At 32.1% G+C, this 18,940-nt stretch overlaps 1 protein-coding gene across 5 annotated transcripts in view; it reads right to left on the bottom strand.

Annotated features, from left to right (window-relative positions):
- Stag1 (STAG1 cohesin complex component) overlaps positions 1–18,940 on the bottom strand; it is a 360,527-nt gene that overhangs the window by 175,626 nt on the left and 165,961 nt on the right. The window contains exon 1 of one of the 5 annotated variants that reach the window (XM_058574789.1): positions 6,134–6,277. The exons of the other annotated variants lie outside the window; for them this stretch is intronic. The gene's annotated coding sequence lies outside the window, so the exon portion shown is untranslated. Of the gene's footprint in view, positions 1–6,133; positions 6,278–18,940 lie in introns of those variants that run through there. 5 annotated transcript variants of the gene reach the window in all.

Genomic DNA, 18,940 nt, shown 5'->3' with positions numbered 1-18,940 from the left:
CTTCAGAATCAAAGGAAAAATAAAAATTTTCCAAGTATAAACTAAAGAAATTAATGATCACTACAGCAGCATTACAGAAGATACTTAAAGGAATCCTAAATCCAGAAAAGAAAGATAAAAGCAATCATGAGAACACAGTGAAGAATTAACCTCACTAGAAGATAAGCAAATAAGAACTACGATAGAATCAAACATTAATGACTAAGACGAATAGGGAAAAACAAATAAATGTAGAATCTTCAAAGTAATCCAAGGAACAACAACAAAATCACAGGAACTTTCAAAAATAACCTTGAATATCAATGATCTTAACTCTCCAATGAAAAGATGCAGACTGGATGCCTGATTTTTAAAATAGACCCAGTAATCTGATGCTTGTTAAAAAAAAAAAAAAAAGTAACCTTACTAGGAAAGACTAACTTCACTGAAAGTGAAAAGATGGAAAATAATGTTCTAAGAAGATGGAATGAAAAAGCAAGAGGAGTACTTATATTCATATCTGATGAAACAGACATACAGCCAAACTTGGTAAAGAGACAAAGAAGGTCATTTCATATTAATAAAGATAATAATCCATTAATTAGGAAGATATAATGGTTGCAAATCTATGTGTACTGAACATAAGAGCATCCTATTTTACATTAAAAAACCATTACTGCACATAATGGGAGATAAAAGTCCCAAGAATAATGGTGGATGATTTTAATAACCTACTCTCACCAAAAGACAGCTAATCAATAAAGAAAAAAAAAAAAGAAACTTCAGAGTTAAACTGAACTTACAGACATCTATAGAATAATCAACACAATTCCAAGAGAATACACATTGTTTTCATCAAAACATGAAAGGTTTCCCCAAAGTAGAACATACTTTAGGCTACAGAACAAGTCTTAACAAATTCGAAGCTGGGAGCAGTGCATAATTGTCTCAATAGATGCAACAAACACCGTTGATAAAATTCAACATCCCTTCATGACAAAAGGCCCTGAAAAAATTAGGTACAGAAATATCATACTTTAACATAAAAGGCTATATTGACAAACCCATAACCGACATCATATGAAATGGGGAAAAACTGAAAGCATTTCCTATAAAATCAGGACCAAAAAAAAGGGTGTCCACTCTCATACTTTAATTCAATATAGTAATTAAGATTTTAGTAAAATAAATCAGATAAAAGACAAAAATAAAAGAAATACAAATAGGAAAAAAGGAAGCCAAATTATGTTTGCATAATATAATTCTAAGAATATCCCAAAAACTAAACCCAAAGACTTTCAATTTATAAAAATATTCAGCAAAGTATTAAGATAGAAAATCAACTTACAGGGGCTGGGATCATGGCTCAATGGTAGAGTGCTTGCCTCACATGTGTGAGGTACTGGGTTCTATTCTCAGCACCATATATAAATGAATGAATAAAATAAAGGTCCATCAACAACTAAAAAAATAATTAAAAAAAAAAAAAAAGGAAATCAACTTACAAAAATCAGTACCTGGTTCTATAAACAATAATGAACTCACTGAGGAAAAAAAATCAGGAAAACAATCCCATTTACAATACCCTCACAAAAGAAAAAAAATGAGGCTAACCCTAGATGATGAAAATACCTGTGCATACGGACTGGGAGAATTAAATATTGTTAAAATAGTCATTACTAAATGCAATCTAAAGATTCAATGCCATTTTCACCAAAATGTCAAGAACATTCTTCATAGAACTAGAAAAAAGCAAGCCTAAATTTTATTTGGAAATACAAAAAATCCTGAATAGCCAAAGCAATCCATAGCAAAATGAGCAATGCTGGATGCATCATAATATTAGATTTCAAAATATACTATATAGCCACAGTAACAAAAACAGCGTAATCTTGGAGGAAAAAAAAAATGGCATACAAACTCAAAAAACCAAAGGTTAAATGTTTTCTCTGATAAGTAGATGCTGATCAATATAGGGGGAGTGTGTGGGGAAGTATGAAGAAACTTCAGATTGTGTAGAAGGAAATTGGGGGAGGGGTTGTGGAGATGAAGGATGGTGGAACTAGATTAACCTACATACGTGTATTAGTACATTACCAGCGCAACTCTCTGCACCATGTACAGCCAGAGGAAGGAGACATTGTGCTTCATTTGTGTACAAGGTGTTAAAATCCATTCTACTATCATGTACAACTAATTAGAACAAAGTAAAAGAAATTTAAAAAAGATTATACTCTCCCCGAGGATTAAAAAAATAAAACAACTGCTATAAACAAGTGGAACAAAATAAAGGACCTGGAAATAAACCCACATCTCTCCAGCCATCTAATTCTTGACATAGTGCCAAAACACATGTTGGAGGGGTAGAAAAAGCCTCTTCAATTAATGGTGTCTGGAAAACTGGGTATCTACTTGTAGAAGACTAAAATTGGATACTCATCTCTCCCAGTGACAAACTTTTAACACCAAAACCACAAATAACCCAAATCAATAAATGGGCCAGAGAACTGAACAGACACTTCTCAAAATAAGAAATACAAATGGTCAACAAACAAATGACTAGCATCAAAATCAAGTCAAAATGGATCAAAACTTTTAATGTAAGACATGGAAGTCTGAAAGGGGAAACACTTTTATGGTACTGGCCCAGGAAATGACCTCCAATAGTTTGGGAAATAAAAGCAAGAATTGACAAGTGGAATCACATCAAATTAAAAGGCTCCTGCATGATGAAGGAAAACAATCAACAGAGTAAAAAGACAACCATAGAATGGGAGAAAATCTTTGACAGCTACTCATCTAACAGAGGATTAGTATTCAGAATTAAGAATTCAAAAATTAATTAACAAAAGTAATCTAATCAATAAACCATTAAGTGATCTATAGACACTTGCCAAATACAAGTGAACAGTAAATATAAGAAAAAATGCTCAGTACTGTTAGTCAACAAGCAAATATAAGATAAAACTGCACTGCAATTACATCTCCCCGATCTCCAGTCCTTGGGTCAGAATGGCCATGATAAATAAAGTAACAAATGTTGGTGAGAATGTAAAGAGAATCCTTAGACACTGTTGGTAGGCACGTATGTACAGTCATTATGGAAAACAGTATTGATATTCCTCAAAAAATGAAAAGTAGAATTAGCATATGATCCAGCTATAATACTCCCTTGTACATACCTGAAGAAAATAAAATCAGCCTACAGATGATAGCATATATACCCATGGTTATTGTTGCAATATTCCTAATAGCCAAGATGTTGAGTCAGCCTAGGTGCTAATCAACGGATGAATGATTTTTTTTTTTTAAATATGGTCTATATACACAATGGAGATTCATTCAGTCAAAAAAGAATGAAATTATATTATTCGCAGGAACATGTATGAAAGTGTAGAACAATCATGTTAAGCAAAATAAGGCAGGCCCAAATAAAAGTACAAGTACTCTTTTATAAGAGAAAACTGATTTTTAAAAAAGTAGACCCTGAAGTAGAAAGGAGCTATAGAGAAGGAGAATGAGATAAGGAGGAAGGGAAAGAAACAGGAGAGCAAGACAAGGTAGCAGGGCTGGTGGATGAGATGATCTAAGCATGATATACACATGTATGAAAACGTCATATTGAAACCCATTAATTGGCACAATTAATATACATTATTATTTTTCAAAAAAGAATACATAAAGTAAGTAACTTCAAAAATCTCTTACAAAAATTTTTAGAATCAAAGTCATGGCAAAAACAATCTGGAACCATATGGAAATGAAGTTGAAGGATCTTGAACCCAAACTACAGTGAGACAACAGTTTACAGTTAAAGAAAAACTTGTCCCATTCAAAAGTAAATATTTGAAATAAATTTCTTTTATGATACTCTGCTCATTTAAATGTAGATTTGTGCTATATAACAAGTTGTAGAAAAGCAAAAGAATGAACTCTTTTTAGTTTTCAACTATTTGAATTTGCCTTTCTATGACTGCTTTTCAAAAATAGTGCAAAAAGTTTTCATAAAACAAATGGAATTCTTTAATTCAGTATAACAATTAGTATTTCTGCATTAATCTAAAAATACATGTAATAATGTCAGTAGATTTTTATCCTGAGATTGAGTATAATTTAGGTGCATGGCTTATGTAGTGTACCCCTAGAAATAAAAAAAACAACAACAACAAAGTTTATAAAATGTATTTGCTGCTAATTTTTATTAAGAGTGCTAAGTGTAGTGCAAAGTGTAGTGGCACATGCCTAAAATCCAAGAAACTCAGAGGTTGAGGCAAGAAGATCTCAATTTGAGGCCAGCCATAGCAAATTAGCCAGACCCTGCCTCAAAATAGAAAATAAAAGGATTGGGAATGTTGCTTAGTGGAAAAGTGTTTCCAGGTTCATTCTTTAGTACCCCAGTCCCCAAAGAGATACATAGTGAACATTTTGTTGTTTTTCCACTCATTTATCCCTGGACTTTGAAAAACAAGGCACTAATTTATTGCAGAGTCCCAAAACCTATATAAAAATATATCATTTTCTCAAGAGTTTTTACCTTTCAGAATTATTCAAATACACATTAATATATTTTAAACATTCTGACCATTTTTAATTTAATACCTTTGGTAGTCCACCTCCAAGATGATTTCCTAGCCAATAACCCCCACCTTTTGTTATTCAGGGCCTAATGTACTCCTATTAACAATGGGCTGAATTTAGTAAACCTTATCTAACAAATAGAATAAGGAGGCAGTGACTGTGTGTAACTTGGAAACCAGATCATAGAAGTAGCCTGGTATCACTCCTTTTGTTTTTTTAGAGTTCTGGGGGAAGCCACAATATAAATATATTCAGGGCAGTATGCAGAGGCAAACGACATGTAAATAAGTGTAGGGGTCCTCCTATACTAGACAAGCATTAAGTAACAGCAGCCCTGGCCTACAACTTGTCTACAACTTTTTAAGAAAAATGGTAAGGCAGATTCCCCCTACTTAAGCTGCTCACAAATTCTGAAATCACAGAAACAGAGATAATAAAGGATTAGTTTTATGTTTTAAATTATTCCACATTTTATTTTACTTTATTTTTTTTGGTACTGAGGAATAATCAGGGTACTTTGTCAATGAGTTACATCCCCACCCCTTTTTATTTTCAATTTTGACACAGAGTCTCACCAATTTACTTAGGACCCCACTAAATTGCAGAGGCTCACCTTTCAATCCTTTTGTCCCAGCCTCTTGAGTCCTTGGGATTACATGTGTGTGCCACCACATCTGGCTCATTAATGCTATTTAAAAAGTATTGTGATGTTGTCTGTTAAACAGAACAACTATTAGAGACTTCTCAGAAGTTTCAATACTAATTTCCAGAGAAATCTATATTTTAAAAGAACTATAAATTTTCTTTTAAATACTAAAAGGAAAGGGGTTATAGTAACGCCATAATATCAAGGATATTTTCATGAATGGTACAGGAATTATACTCCTAGGAATTTAGTCTTCAGAAATGCAAACACACTGATGAAAAGAAAAAAGTTGTAAATGAAAAGGCACTGCAAATTTATACAAATTAAGTCTCTTCCATCACAGAAAATATATGTATAGAGATCCAAGAGAAGAATTAAGTTATGGGGTACTACTACTAAGCAATAAAAAGAAATTAATGCCCAAAGGTCATTAATCTACACATTTAAAATGTGTAAATTTTAATGTCTTGGTAAACTGGTTTTTTTTTTTTTTTAAATTCTAAGAAAAAGGACAGTGCTAAATTTATGATTTCAGTAATAACTTATAAATGTCACTGTTAAGATAATTCAATTGTAAATAATGCTTAACTCTTATTTTCATGACTACTATGGCAGTCATCACATATAGTTTTAACTATATTTTGAATAAACTAGTTATATCTGTCATAAAGGGAGGACTGTCTTCCTCCATTAATTTAGTGTAATAAAACAAGAAGGAACAAAATGGCAACTAGTACTGAAAGCATTATGAAAAGACAACCTCAAGCTTAACACCTTTGAAGGTGATTACTTATATACAAATAAACATTACTAATAAAATAAAAACATAACTTTGAAAACAAACAAAAACTGAATACTGAATTTTCTGTTTAAGAGGAAAATCCTTGTGCTGCTACAATGACTATTCCAAAGATAAGTCTATTTACTTACTTTCAAACTATTCATTCTTTTCCAGCTGGATCCTGTGATTCTACTAAAACTGTTTCCTAACACCAGTCATCTCTTAGTTGATATACCAAATAGTCCTGCTTTCATAGTAGTACTCTTTTCTATTTAAAGCATTTGTTCATTATATTGATTTTTATAGCATCATACTCCTCCACTGTATTCTGTGAACATCTGTAAAAGAAATGTATGGCAGAGACCACCACTTATTAATCTTTTCATTCCTTCAGTTATTTGAAAAACAGCTAACATCTTTTACTCTTCCCTCTTACTATTAAGCTCTCTTTGAGAAGGTTCCAAAAAAAAAAAAAAAATGTGCTGTGATTCAGGACTAGTACTCAAAGAGCTAATCTCACTTGACTTGACTAAACATTTTTGGTCTCAAAGGTACACATTTTCTAATAGAAGTTGATCATACGATTATGGATAAAGACAAAGATGTGAAATTATATACATTCAAAGAAATAAATATTTGTAAATAAGGAGTGGGAAAGAGCATCATCTTCCATTCTCTTAAACACTAACAAGGTATCTATGAGAATGCTGAAAAAATTAATTACCAACATACATAATTTATATAAAAACATAAAAGGCTGTTTGAATAGGCAGTCTTGACAAGATAATATTTCCAATAAGATAGAGAATTGTGAAATTGCCATTTCTAACAAATAATCCCAGAATTAGAAGTAATAATAGAAAGCTACTATCAAATACTTAAGAATTTAAATTTTGTTAAACTGCTGTGTAAAAGCATAACTTGGTAAAACCTCTGTGGTATGCAATTTTAGAAATGTCTATCAAAATTTCAAAATTTACATACTCTTTGATCCTGAGATTATATTTATGGCAAAGCATCCATAAATGTGCAAAATAAAGAATGTAAAAGGTTATTCCTTGAGTATTATTTGTAATAGAAAAAAAGGAATAAAAACTCAAATGTCCATAAATATCGGATTAAATAAAAGAAGTAATAATAGAAAAAATAATGTTGGTGGTGGTAGCAGCAACTTGGGGCTTACTCACTCCTAAGAAGCACTTCATGTTAACACATTTAACCTTTACAACAATCCTATGAAGAATTGCTATTATTTTTTCAGTTTTACAGATCATAAAACTCAGGCATGTAAAAGTTTAGTAACTTCCAAGAGTTGTTTGTCAGTAGCTCATCTGTTGTCTCTGTGCAGGCAGACTGGCTATAACTAACCACTATTCTTTATTGACTGTGAAAGGCAATGGAATCCAAGGAGCTGTCAAAATACAATCAAGCTTGACCAATCTAGAAAGATCTGTAGGATACAAGTCACACACATTAAAGGAGAGATATTGATACATGTCTGTGCACCATTAAAAAATCTCTGAAAAGATACACAAGTTTCTGCCAAAACTCAGGGATGAAGGACGACATCCCACTGCATATCCTTTGCATTTAAAAAAAAAATGAACTATGTGAACATATTACTCAAGCAAATTAATGCATAAAGCCATTTCAAAGAAATATGAATATCAAATATGAATATCAGACAGTTCTTAAACCTTGCCTAAGGGTGCTAGGTGCAGTGGTGCATACCTATAATGCCAGCTCAGAAGGCTGAAGCAGGAGGATCAAAAATTTGAAGTCAGTCTCAGCAACTTAGCGAGCACCTTAAGCAACTGAGAGAGATCTTGTGTCAAAAAATAAAAAGGCTAGGGATATAGCTTGGTGACTTGGATTCAATCTCCACTTTCAAAGGGGAAAAACAAAAACCTTGCCTATGGGGCATTTGTGTAGTCACTATCAACATGCCCTCATTAGTGGGCAGGGGTAAGAATGTTTAAAACAAGTTTGCCAGAAATGCAGAATTGTGCGTTTACTTACATGGTATCACAGGACACAAAAGATAAAATTGAAAGCAATATGGAAATAGGGCTGGAAAACATTGGCTTGCATAATTATCGATTATGGACAATTAAAAGAGACTGCAATTATGGATATAGTAATCACAACATAGAGCAGAATCCTCAAGAGTGGTTTAGAATCTTTGGAATGACTCAAAGTACGGTTTAATTCTTTGTTCCACCAGTTACTAAGACATATCACAATGGAAAAGTTTATTGATCTCCAGGATTCACAAATTTCTAATCTTTATTTTTATTTCATTTTTAATTTTTTGCTATTTATTCTAAACAAGAATCTCTGCACTCAGTCATGTGTTCTGTGTGTGGTGCTGGTGGTGGGGGATCCATCCCATGGCCTCTTGAATGAAAGGCTGGCAATCTACCACTAAGCTACATCCTCAACTTGACATTTTAAGTGGTGATGGTACCACTGCACAGCAGAGATGCTACTGTAATTCCTAATGCCTAGAATAGTACTTAACATACAGGAGGAATTAAAAAAAATATTTGTTAAAGAAACAAGGATAAGACAATTAAATGAGATAATAAATATAAAGTATCTTACATTATGCCTACAGCACATAAGGTTTTCAGTTAGTATTAGGTTCCCCTCCTTTAGTCATTCATTTTTACCTTTGATTTTAGCCAAAAGATCCAGAAACAAGAGGCTGTTTATTTTTTGATAAATTATTCTGTCAATTTTGGAATCAAGCTAAAAGCTCTAGTTTCTAACGAGAGCTCTATTGGAAGCCAAATTTCTATATATGAACTTTCCCAGGTTAATACTGTTTGGAGAATGAGACCTAGTTCTTTCTCTATTTTCATATTTTTTCATACTTATTTATTTATAAATCCTGAACAGGCAAAGTTATTTCCAACAGTTTTTCTACCATCCAGACCTATAGCTTCCAGAATAGAGACCAGGTCCAACAATAACTACCCTTGTCCAAACACTTATTATCTATCACAGGGATAAGTTAAGTGAATGAAGAAGTAATTTTCACAAAAGCCAAGAAGGAACCAGCAAAATGCACCCCCATGCCCCAACAAAAATGAACTACATGGCGCAGAAAACTGTCTTACCCTATCCTCCTTACTCAATTTTATTCTCCCTTTCCCCTATTCTGCAATGTTAGTCTGAAGTAGAAATAGGTACAGGTAGAAGTAGAAGCTGGAAGAACATAACTCAGCAACAAAACTACTTGTTCAAAATATCAAAATATAACAATCTCTTAGGGTTATGGCTTTTATGATATAACAAATTTACCAAAACCTGGTTATGGTTGAAATATGCTAACACTGCCTAGCACAAAAAGTCTTCTGAATAGTAGATACATTTCAAATAACCATTCCATGTATGAATCAACTTTTTATTTTAAAGCTTTAAATACAGAATTTTCATAAGTGAAATCTAATGTGGTATGTTACCAAAGATAACCTAACAATATGAGAAGACATCTCCTCTTTTTTCAGCCTCCTTTTTTGTTTCATTTTTACTTTAATTCATCTTGTAAAGAACAGATTATAAACCAAAATAAGATGCAGAAATATTGTAAATAAATATGGATGAATTGCCAGAGTAAATCTTGGTTAGGAAATGATAAGTGCCAAGACTACTAAAATTTATAATTCACTAAAAGAAACAAATGCTTACAAAAAATGCAGGACTTTAGTGACCTAGTAATTCAGTGTCTATATAAATCTTTCTTAAGATCTGAGAATGAGTACTGGGGGAATATTAGAGAAAAGGAATACACTTTGACTACCTTCCAATGAGCATTTCAATTATAAATATCTTGAGATACATGTAATCTGTCTGGGTAGTACATGAAAAAATTGGGGGATTATCTCACAAATTATTATATAAAGAATATTTTTGAAAACTTGCAAATTCATTAAAATGCCTTAAAAACAGAGAGCATTGTGATTACATCTACAGTGATAAGCCTGTCTCTAGATGGCAGCCTGCACTTTGTATCAATCCCTGTAAAAAAAAAAATAAATATATTCTCCCTTTGTAAAAGATAAGCAAAACATAAAACTAAACACTCAAAAAAGATAAATCACTTATTAGCATATAGTATGTGTTTACTAGTCTTTCAAGACTGATAGGGTCATTCCGTCCACACCAAGAACAGATAACTTAAGTAAATATAAGGATATCAAATTTTGGAATGTGGTTTACCCACACTAACACAGTTCATGGCCAAAACTAAGCATTGTCCTAGATCTATTCCTTTCAAAGACACCCGAAGATTCACCAAACCTTCAACCTGTATTATTAAATATCCTCATCTTCAAAACTAATGCTAATCATATAAGACAAGAATCAGAAGAAATGATAGTGAGGAAAAGAAAATATTTTTAAAATGTCTGCTATCTCAGCTCTATTACTAATACTATTATGATTAAAGACAGCAGGGCACATCGATTCCTAAGTACCTATTTTAGAGAAAGCTCCAAATTTGGGGGCCTTTCTTAAAATTCTTAAAAAGAATTTGACAATTCAGAAAGATAATAAATAGGCATAAAAGGAAAAGTATTAACCCAAGAATTTTAGTTGTACAAAACTGACAGGAGAAATAAAATGGCCACAGCTTCTAGAGAAGGCTGATATCATTCATAACATGGTATGGAAACATAAAGTCAGGAAAACAAAGAAAAGGCTGAACTTTTCCTTCTAATAAATGAAATCATGAGTAAAATGATATGAGATAAATGGAGAGCCAAGTTTCATTTCTAAGCTGGAATAAAAAAGACACAGACAAAAAACTTGCCTATAATGCTACAGAGAATAAATTAATTAAAAAACAAATGTCTATTTAGAAGTATCCTGTTTATTAAATAATACCGTATATTTGACATGTTACACAATTTAAGATGTAAATATTTGAGATTAAGATATTTTGATAGTGCCCCCCTCATCCCCACTTGCAAACAGATAACCAAGTACTGTTCCTTCAACCTGTGCTTCAAAGCTCTTGTCAACAGGGCTGGAGTTGTAGCTCAGTGGGAGAGTGCTTGCCTAGCAGAAGTGAGGCACTGGGTTCGAACCTCAGCAACACATAAACAAATAAACAAACATACATACATACATAAATGTATTGTGTTCATCTATATCTTAAAAAAAATTTAAAAGGTTCTATGAACAGAGGTCCCAAATTACATCAAGTATACGTCTTAAAAGTTTCTCACACAATTTTTTTCATGTGACAATAAAATTTTCTTAACTCATCTTTTACCTAGAATACCTTATTCTACTTTGTCCAACATTTATGTATGTGATTAATGAGAAAGACATTAACTGGATGCATTTGTTAATATTTTAGTCTGAGGGAATTTTCTTTCAACCACCAAATTTTCATAATATATTTTTTAAAAATATACTTCCTATTTTATAATAGTTTTAAGTTGAAAGAAAAGTGACAGAGTACAGAGTTCTCAATCATCAATCACTTCCAGGTGCCCTTTCTGCTATTATCTAACATCATTATGGTATATTTGTCACAAATAATGAGCCAATATTGATAAAGCTAATAACAACTAAAATTTATACTTTATTTGTATTTCCTTGGTTTTTACCTAATGTCAATTTTTCTGTTCTAGGATTCCATCCAAAATATCACAAAAGGTGATACTTTTCAAGTCTACCTATACTGTATAAGCTACTATACACTGTGATATTTTCTCAGACTTGAAAACATTTATTTTTATTAAAAATCAAACAAATTTTTAAGTGTGCAAAACAATAGGGTTAACCATAGGCTCAAAGTTGTACACCAGATCCTTAAAACTTACTCATTTTGCATTCTTGAACGTTTATATGCATTGTTAAGCAACCAATTACCCATTTTCTCTTTATCTCTGTCCTTGATAATCATCATTCTGCTCTCTGCTTCTATGAGTTACATAACTCATATAACTGGAATTGTGCAATATTTGTCCTTCCTTCTATATTATTTCACTTGGCATAATGTCATCCACTGCCATTCATGCTGTTACATATTGCGGAATTTTCTTCTTTTTTAAGGCTTAGTAATATTCCATTGTTTACATTTATACATTCATCCTTCAACAGACACTTGCTACTATATATACCCTAGTTATAGTGAATAATATTACAATGAACCTGGGGATACAGATATAGCATCAAGGTACTGATTTCATTTTTAACTTTTAAAGGAATTTCTATTCCATTTTCCATTTTTTACTCCCATCAATATGTAGAGTTCTAATATCTCTACATCCTTGCCAATACATGTCTTTTATTTATTTATTTATTTTTTGTGGAACTGGGGATGGAACCCAGAAGCCCAGTATCACCAAATTATACCCCCAGACTATTTTATTTTTTGAGACAGGATCTCACTAAGTTGCCAAAACTGATCTCAAGTTTGCAATATTCCACTCTCAGTTTTCCAAGAAGCTGGGATCACAAGTGTGTGGTTGGCTGTCTTTAGTTTTATTTGTTTACTAGTAAGATTCAGCAACAGATGTGAGAATGATATTTTATTGTGGTTTTGATTTACATTTCCCTAATCACTAGTGATGACAAGCATCTTTTCATATTCCCATGAAAAGCATTTGTGTGGTCTTTAAAGAAATTATTATTTAAGTCCATTGCCCATTTTGTAATTGGGTTATTGGTTTTTCTGTTACTACGATAAAGGAGTCCCTTACATACTTTGGGATATCAGCCCAGAATATGATATATGGTTTCCAAATATTAGCTTCCATCAGATAGGCTCCCCTTTCACTGTTGACTGTTGCCTTTTCTATATAAGCTTTCGAGTTTATATTTCACTGCTAAGAATAATGTCATGAAGATTTCCCTGTTTTCCTATAGTTTTAGTCTTGTGTCCTATATGTAAGCATTTAATCTTTTTTTAGTGAATTTTTATATATGATGTAACATTAAGGTTCCAATTTCATTTGTTTGCTTATAGATAATTTTCCCAACACCATTTCGTTTCCCCACTGTGCACCCTTGACACTTGTTAAAGATTACATCACCACATATGGGTGGACTTATTTCTGAGCTATTCTGTCCTTTATGCCATTACCATTCTGACTTACTTAGTGTGATTTTGTATTTTATTGTTGTTTGAATAGGAGGTGTGAAAACTGAATCCAAAGTTTCATGGCAGGATGTAATCTACCACTAAGTTAAACTGTTAGCTCTTGTAATAATATTATGAAATTGGGAAGGGTGGTGCCTACAGATTTGTTCTTCTTTCTCAAGATTAATTTGACTGATCAACATCTTTTATGATTCCATTACTTGTTTTCTCTATTTCTGTAAAATAAAAAAAAATTACATTGGGATTTTGATAGGATTTGCATCAAATCTGTAGATCACTTTGGGAAGCATAGATATTTCAACAATATTAAGTCTTCTAATCCATAAATATAGAATATATTTATGTTTTCTCCAATACATAAATACAGGATCCTTTACATTTTGTTTGTGTTGTCTTGAATTTCTCTCATCAATGTTTTACAATTTCAGTGAATAAGTCTTTTACTTTCTGGGTTTACTGCTATATACTTTATTCTTTTTCATGCTACTGCAAATGGGACTGCTTTCCTAACTTCCTGTTGGCATATAGAAAGACAACTAATTCCTACATGTTGATTTTGTATCTGGCTACTTTGGCAATCTCATTTATCAACTCTCTTAACAGTTTTCTGCAGTCATTTTAGTTTTTTTTATATATATGATATTTTTTGGTGGTGCTGGGGATGGAATCAGGGCTGAGCTATATTTCCACCCCATTATAGTTTTCTATACATAAACTCATATGTCATTTTCAATCAGGAACAATTTTACTTCCTCTTTTCTGGCATGGATGCCTTTTATTTCTTTTTTCTTGCCTAGCTGCTCTGGAAAGGTTTTCCAGTACTATGTAGAATAGAAGTATGGAATGGTGGGCATTCCCATCTTATTCCTGATTTTAAAAAACACATACTTAGTTTTTCATTATTGAGTATAATATGAGCTGTGAGCTTTTCCTATATGGCTAATTACTTTGAAGTAATTTATTTCTATTCCTGGTTTGTTTTGTTTTCTTTAATGTGAATGCTGTTGAATTTTATCATTTTCCCTTCAAATACTGAGATGATGTAATTTCAATCTTTTTTTTTTTTTTGATTACTGGAGTGTGTACCACATAATTTTTATACGCTAAATCATCTTTCTATCTCATGGATAAATTCTACGTGACTGTGGTGGTATGACTGCATTAATATGCTGCTAAAGTTGGTCTGTTAGTCTTTTGTTGAGAATTACTTTGCAAAGTCATCAGAGATACTGGCCTGTAGTCCCCCCCCCCACCCCGGCCCGGATATCTTTGTCTGGCTTTGATATCAGGTTAATATTGCCCTCATAAAAATCAATTTGGAAGTGTTTCACCTTCTTCAAACCTTTGGAGGAGATTGAGAAAAAGAATTGGTATTAATTATTCTTTGAATATTTGGTGGACTTCATCAGTGCAGCCATTTGGTGCTGGATTTTTCTTTCTTTATTACTGAATTAATTTAGGTCTGTTCAGATTTTCTGTCTTCATAACTCAGTTTTCTTAGATGGCACAGTTTGAGAAATTTATTCATTATTCTAGGATATCCAATTCTTTGGAGAAATGGGTGTATGATTATTTATAGTAGTCTTTTATGATTGTTTCTGTTTCTGGGGTATCAGTTTTAATGTCTCTTCTTTCATTTATGATTTTACTTCAGACTTGTTTTTTGATGACACAAAAGTTTTAAAAATAAGAGGTTATGCATTTTACTCAATATCCTCCAATTTGTGTTCTTTGATGTTTGACTCATTGTTAGATAGGGTTTATGTTTTATTTGTTTTGTTGCTGTTGCAGTTTGGTAGAGTGGATGACGAAAAGGAAAAAGTGTGGTGTTTATCATATCAAATCAAAGATCACCATGACTAAACAGTTCTGATTATTAATCTTAATTAATCTTAATCATGCAGGTGAGGTGGTGTTTGTCAATTTTCTTTACTATATAGTGATGCTTCTCCCTTTCTTCCTTACTATATTCCTTAAAAAGATACTATGGACAGCCATACTTAAGGTGTGGGGAGTTATGTTGCATTTCCTCAAAGTTTATATAGATATCTACGTTAATTGCAACTGATGCTTTCAAGTAGTCCCAAGAAAATCTAAATCCATGAATGAAATTACAAAAAAGATAAACATGCAAATGACGCCAAAAACTGTGGAAGTTTCAAAATCATTCATTTCCTTAAAAAACAAAAAATTTTAAAGAGTTCAATGCTATGACTTACAGTTTACATACTCTCCCATCATCACCCAAAGGAAGAAACTACTTTAAATGGATAATATATAAGTTCTGATTATGAAAACAATATTATTCATATAAATCTTATGCCAAAAAAGCTAAGAGAAAGACATATACGCTCCCCCCAAAAAAGACACATTTTGAAAGGCACAAGGAAATTTATGAAGCATTAGGAAACTATTAGGATAAAAATAATTACAGCACAAATTCAAAATATGAAAGAAATATGAAAATCACTTTTTCTCTGATGACTCTTGTTCTGTCTAAATTCTTGATAGGAGTTCTGATGGAAAGAATCAAAGTGAAACAACTCATACAGTGGGACATTAAAGGATTACATCCTCAGGAACAGGCTAAATAACTAGTAAATGTAACATCTCATTTTGGAGAACAGTGTTTTTTGGTAACACATAAAAGGAGAAAAACATTTTATCTGAGAATTTATAGTAAAAAACTGATGGTTCAACAAATATCCTAAATTCATATATTCTGATTCAGAAAACCCCAAACTCAATTTAACTGCAAATGCCCCTAGTTGGTAGTACTGTGGAGCAATACCCTTCTTATGGAAATATACCTATATCTTGGTTTCAAATAAATGATAGGGAAAAACAAAACAAAACAAATGTTGAAATAAAAAGTAATGAAAATATACCAAGAAAATAAACTGTTAACAAACAACAGGCAAAAGCAAGATTATAGGAACAGGCTCTAGAAGGCTTAAAATACTATAACTATCAGATACAAACTGTAAAAGAATGTTTAAAAGGAAAATACAAGATTGAGTATCTGGCGGCTGGGACTGTGTAGAGCACTTGCCTAGCATGTGTGAGGCACTGGGTTTGATTCTTAGCACCACATGTAAATAAATGAATTAAGAAAAAGGTCCATCAACAATTAAATACATATTTTTTTAAAAAAGAAAGGACAAGGATGGGCTGGGAATGTAGCTCAAGCGGTAGCGCGCTCGCCTGGCATGCGTGCGGCCCGGGTTCGATCCTCAGCACCACATACAAACAAAAATGTTGTATCCGCCGAAAACCAAAAAATAAATATTAAAAATTCTCTCTCTCTTAAAAAAAAAAGAAAGGACAAGGTAATATCTCCTTTTTATTTTAAAAAAAAAAAAAGATTGAATATCTGCAAAGAGAAATTCCATGGAATTCCAAGGAACCAAACAGCTATAATTTATAGAAACAGACAATATATCAATTGAAATAAGAAAGCTTAAGAGATTGGCAAAGGTGAAAAGAAAATAAGTAAACTGGAGGATGCAGGGTATGGATATTAAAAAAGTAGCACAGAAATTTGAAAATATGCAAAGGTACATAGAAGATTACATGCAAAGTTTAAACAAAATTCCTGAAGAGAACTTAAAATGTGAAAAGGTAATATTTAAATAGAAAATAATCAAGACATTTTGGAACTGCTGAAACACACCGATCCAAAGAAATATATTCAAGAGTTAGAAATCAGCACAGAGAAAGTAAAAAGAATAGAAACAAAGAGAAAACCCTCAAGTTTATGAAAAGTAAATAGTGAAAAAGCAAAAAAATGTTTATTTTGAATTCTCTTAAACAATACAAGGCACAATGTCCTCAATATGCTGAATGAAAACTATTGCCAATATTATAAGTGTACATATATACACATGTACATTTTAAGAAATACACATAACAAATAAAATTTCAGAAGAAGTTCTATAGAGCCAGTCACTAGCAGAACCTCAAAAGAATTTCTAAATGCTGTTCGTTGGACAAAAGTGATCTCAGATACATCTATCATATGTATCCACTATAAAACATATCACTACAATTAACAATACTAGATTATATATTTAAAAATCTGGTAAGATGATAGATCTCATGTTAAGACTTTTCAATCAGAATTTAAAGAACACAATTCAGTTTTATGTACATAAGAAGCATCTAGAAGGGAAGGGTACATGAATAACAAAAGAACAAGAACAGAAAGGTTGGGCCAGAAAGGGAGGAGGCAGGGGGTTAGCAATGATGGTGGAATGTGATGGACATCATTATCCAAAGTACATGTATGAAGACATGAGTTGGTATGAACATACTTTATATACAAACAGAGATATGAAAAATTGTGGTATATATGTATAATAAGAATTGTGATGCATTCCACTGTCATGTATTTAAAAAATAAAAGCAATTAAAAAAAAAAAAGGCTGGGCCAGAAAAACAAGAAAAGTATTAAGGCCTCATTAAAATTCAAATATAATCAAGGAGAAATGCATAAATCTAAAATCATGTCAAGTTTTAATAATGTGCAGTGCCTGTCAGAAGCAGTAAACAATAAATCGGGATAAAAATATTTAAGAAAACTAATAAACTTAACAATGAATGACCTACAACTTAAAAAATGCATAATACACAGAGCTTTCATGGGCACATAAACATTTGCAAAAGTTGATGATATCTCTTAAAATAACTGTAATTCCAGCAACTCAGCTCGGGAGGCTAAGACAGAGAGCCCCAATTTTAACAACAGCATTGGCAACATAGTGAGAATTGGCTCAAAATAAAAAAATTAAAAGGGCAGGAGATGTGGCTTAGTGGTAAAGTGTCCCTGGATTCAATACCCATAAAGAAAAAAAAACTACCTAGACAATTTTCTCTAGGGTCAAATTAAAAAAAGGAAGGAAAGAAGAAAGAAGGGAGGGAGGAGGAAAATCAATCCATAAATCCACAACAGAGGTTAACCAGAAAACTTTTATGTTTGGAAATTTTTAAAAATGCTTTTAAATAGTCGAATACAAAATGTAACTGGAAATTAGAAAATATTTTAAATTAAAATAGTGAACAGGGACATGATAAGGAGCTATAAATATATCTAAAATATAAGGGAATATTATAAACAATGCCATAAAATATAGAGGTAAAATGGAGAATTTCCCAGAAAAAAAAAATGTGCCTTGTCAAATAAATAAAACACTTGAATGGTGCCAAATCAGTTAAAGAAAATAAAACAGTAGTTTAAAATCTCGCAACAACAGAAATTTCAGGCCCAAATGCCATGAATTCTACAAAACATTCTGAAAAGAAATAAGTTGAATCCCATATACACTTCCTAAAGACAGAAAAAAATGATATTTTTACAATTCATTTTGTTACGATAACAAAGCCTTGATACTAAAAATGGAAAGAATAAAAAGGGAAAAGTACAGGTAATCTCAATGATATAATATAGATATATCCAAGATTTGTGGTATATAACCACAATCTCAGGTACTTGGGAAGCCAAGGCAAGAGGATCAGAAGTTTGAGGCCAGCCTGGACAACTCAGGAGACCTTATCTAGATCCAGAATTTTAAAAAGTTTTTAAAAAGAGCCTGGAATGTAGCTCACTGGTAGAGTACTTGCCAAATAAGCATGAGGCCCTGATTTCAATCCCCAGTACCATAAACAAATGAACAAACAAAAAGGATACACATACTAAATTCCCCAAAATATATTAACAAGTCAAACTTAGTGATAATTTTAAAAATTTGATGGGAGAATGAGAAGAGAGCTGTAAAACGATAGGGGATTTTATGGTCAGTGAGACTATCCTATATGATACTGTAACAGTATATAGATT

The sequence above is a fragment of the Marmota monax genome, unplaced genomic scaffold, assembly GCF_021218885.2.
Source record: "Marmota monax isolate L192 unplaced genomic scaffold, Marmota_monax_Labrador192_F-V1.1 WCK01_AAM20220418_F8-fsc00022, whole genome shotgun sequence".
NCBI lineage: Eukaryota > Metazoa > Chordata > Mammalia > Rodentia > Sciuridae > Marmota > Marmota monax.
This window is presented reverse-complemented; position numbering and strand designations above follow the sequence as displayed.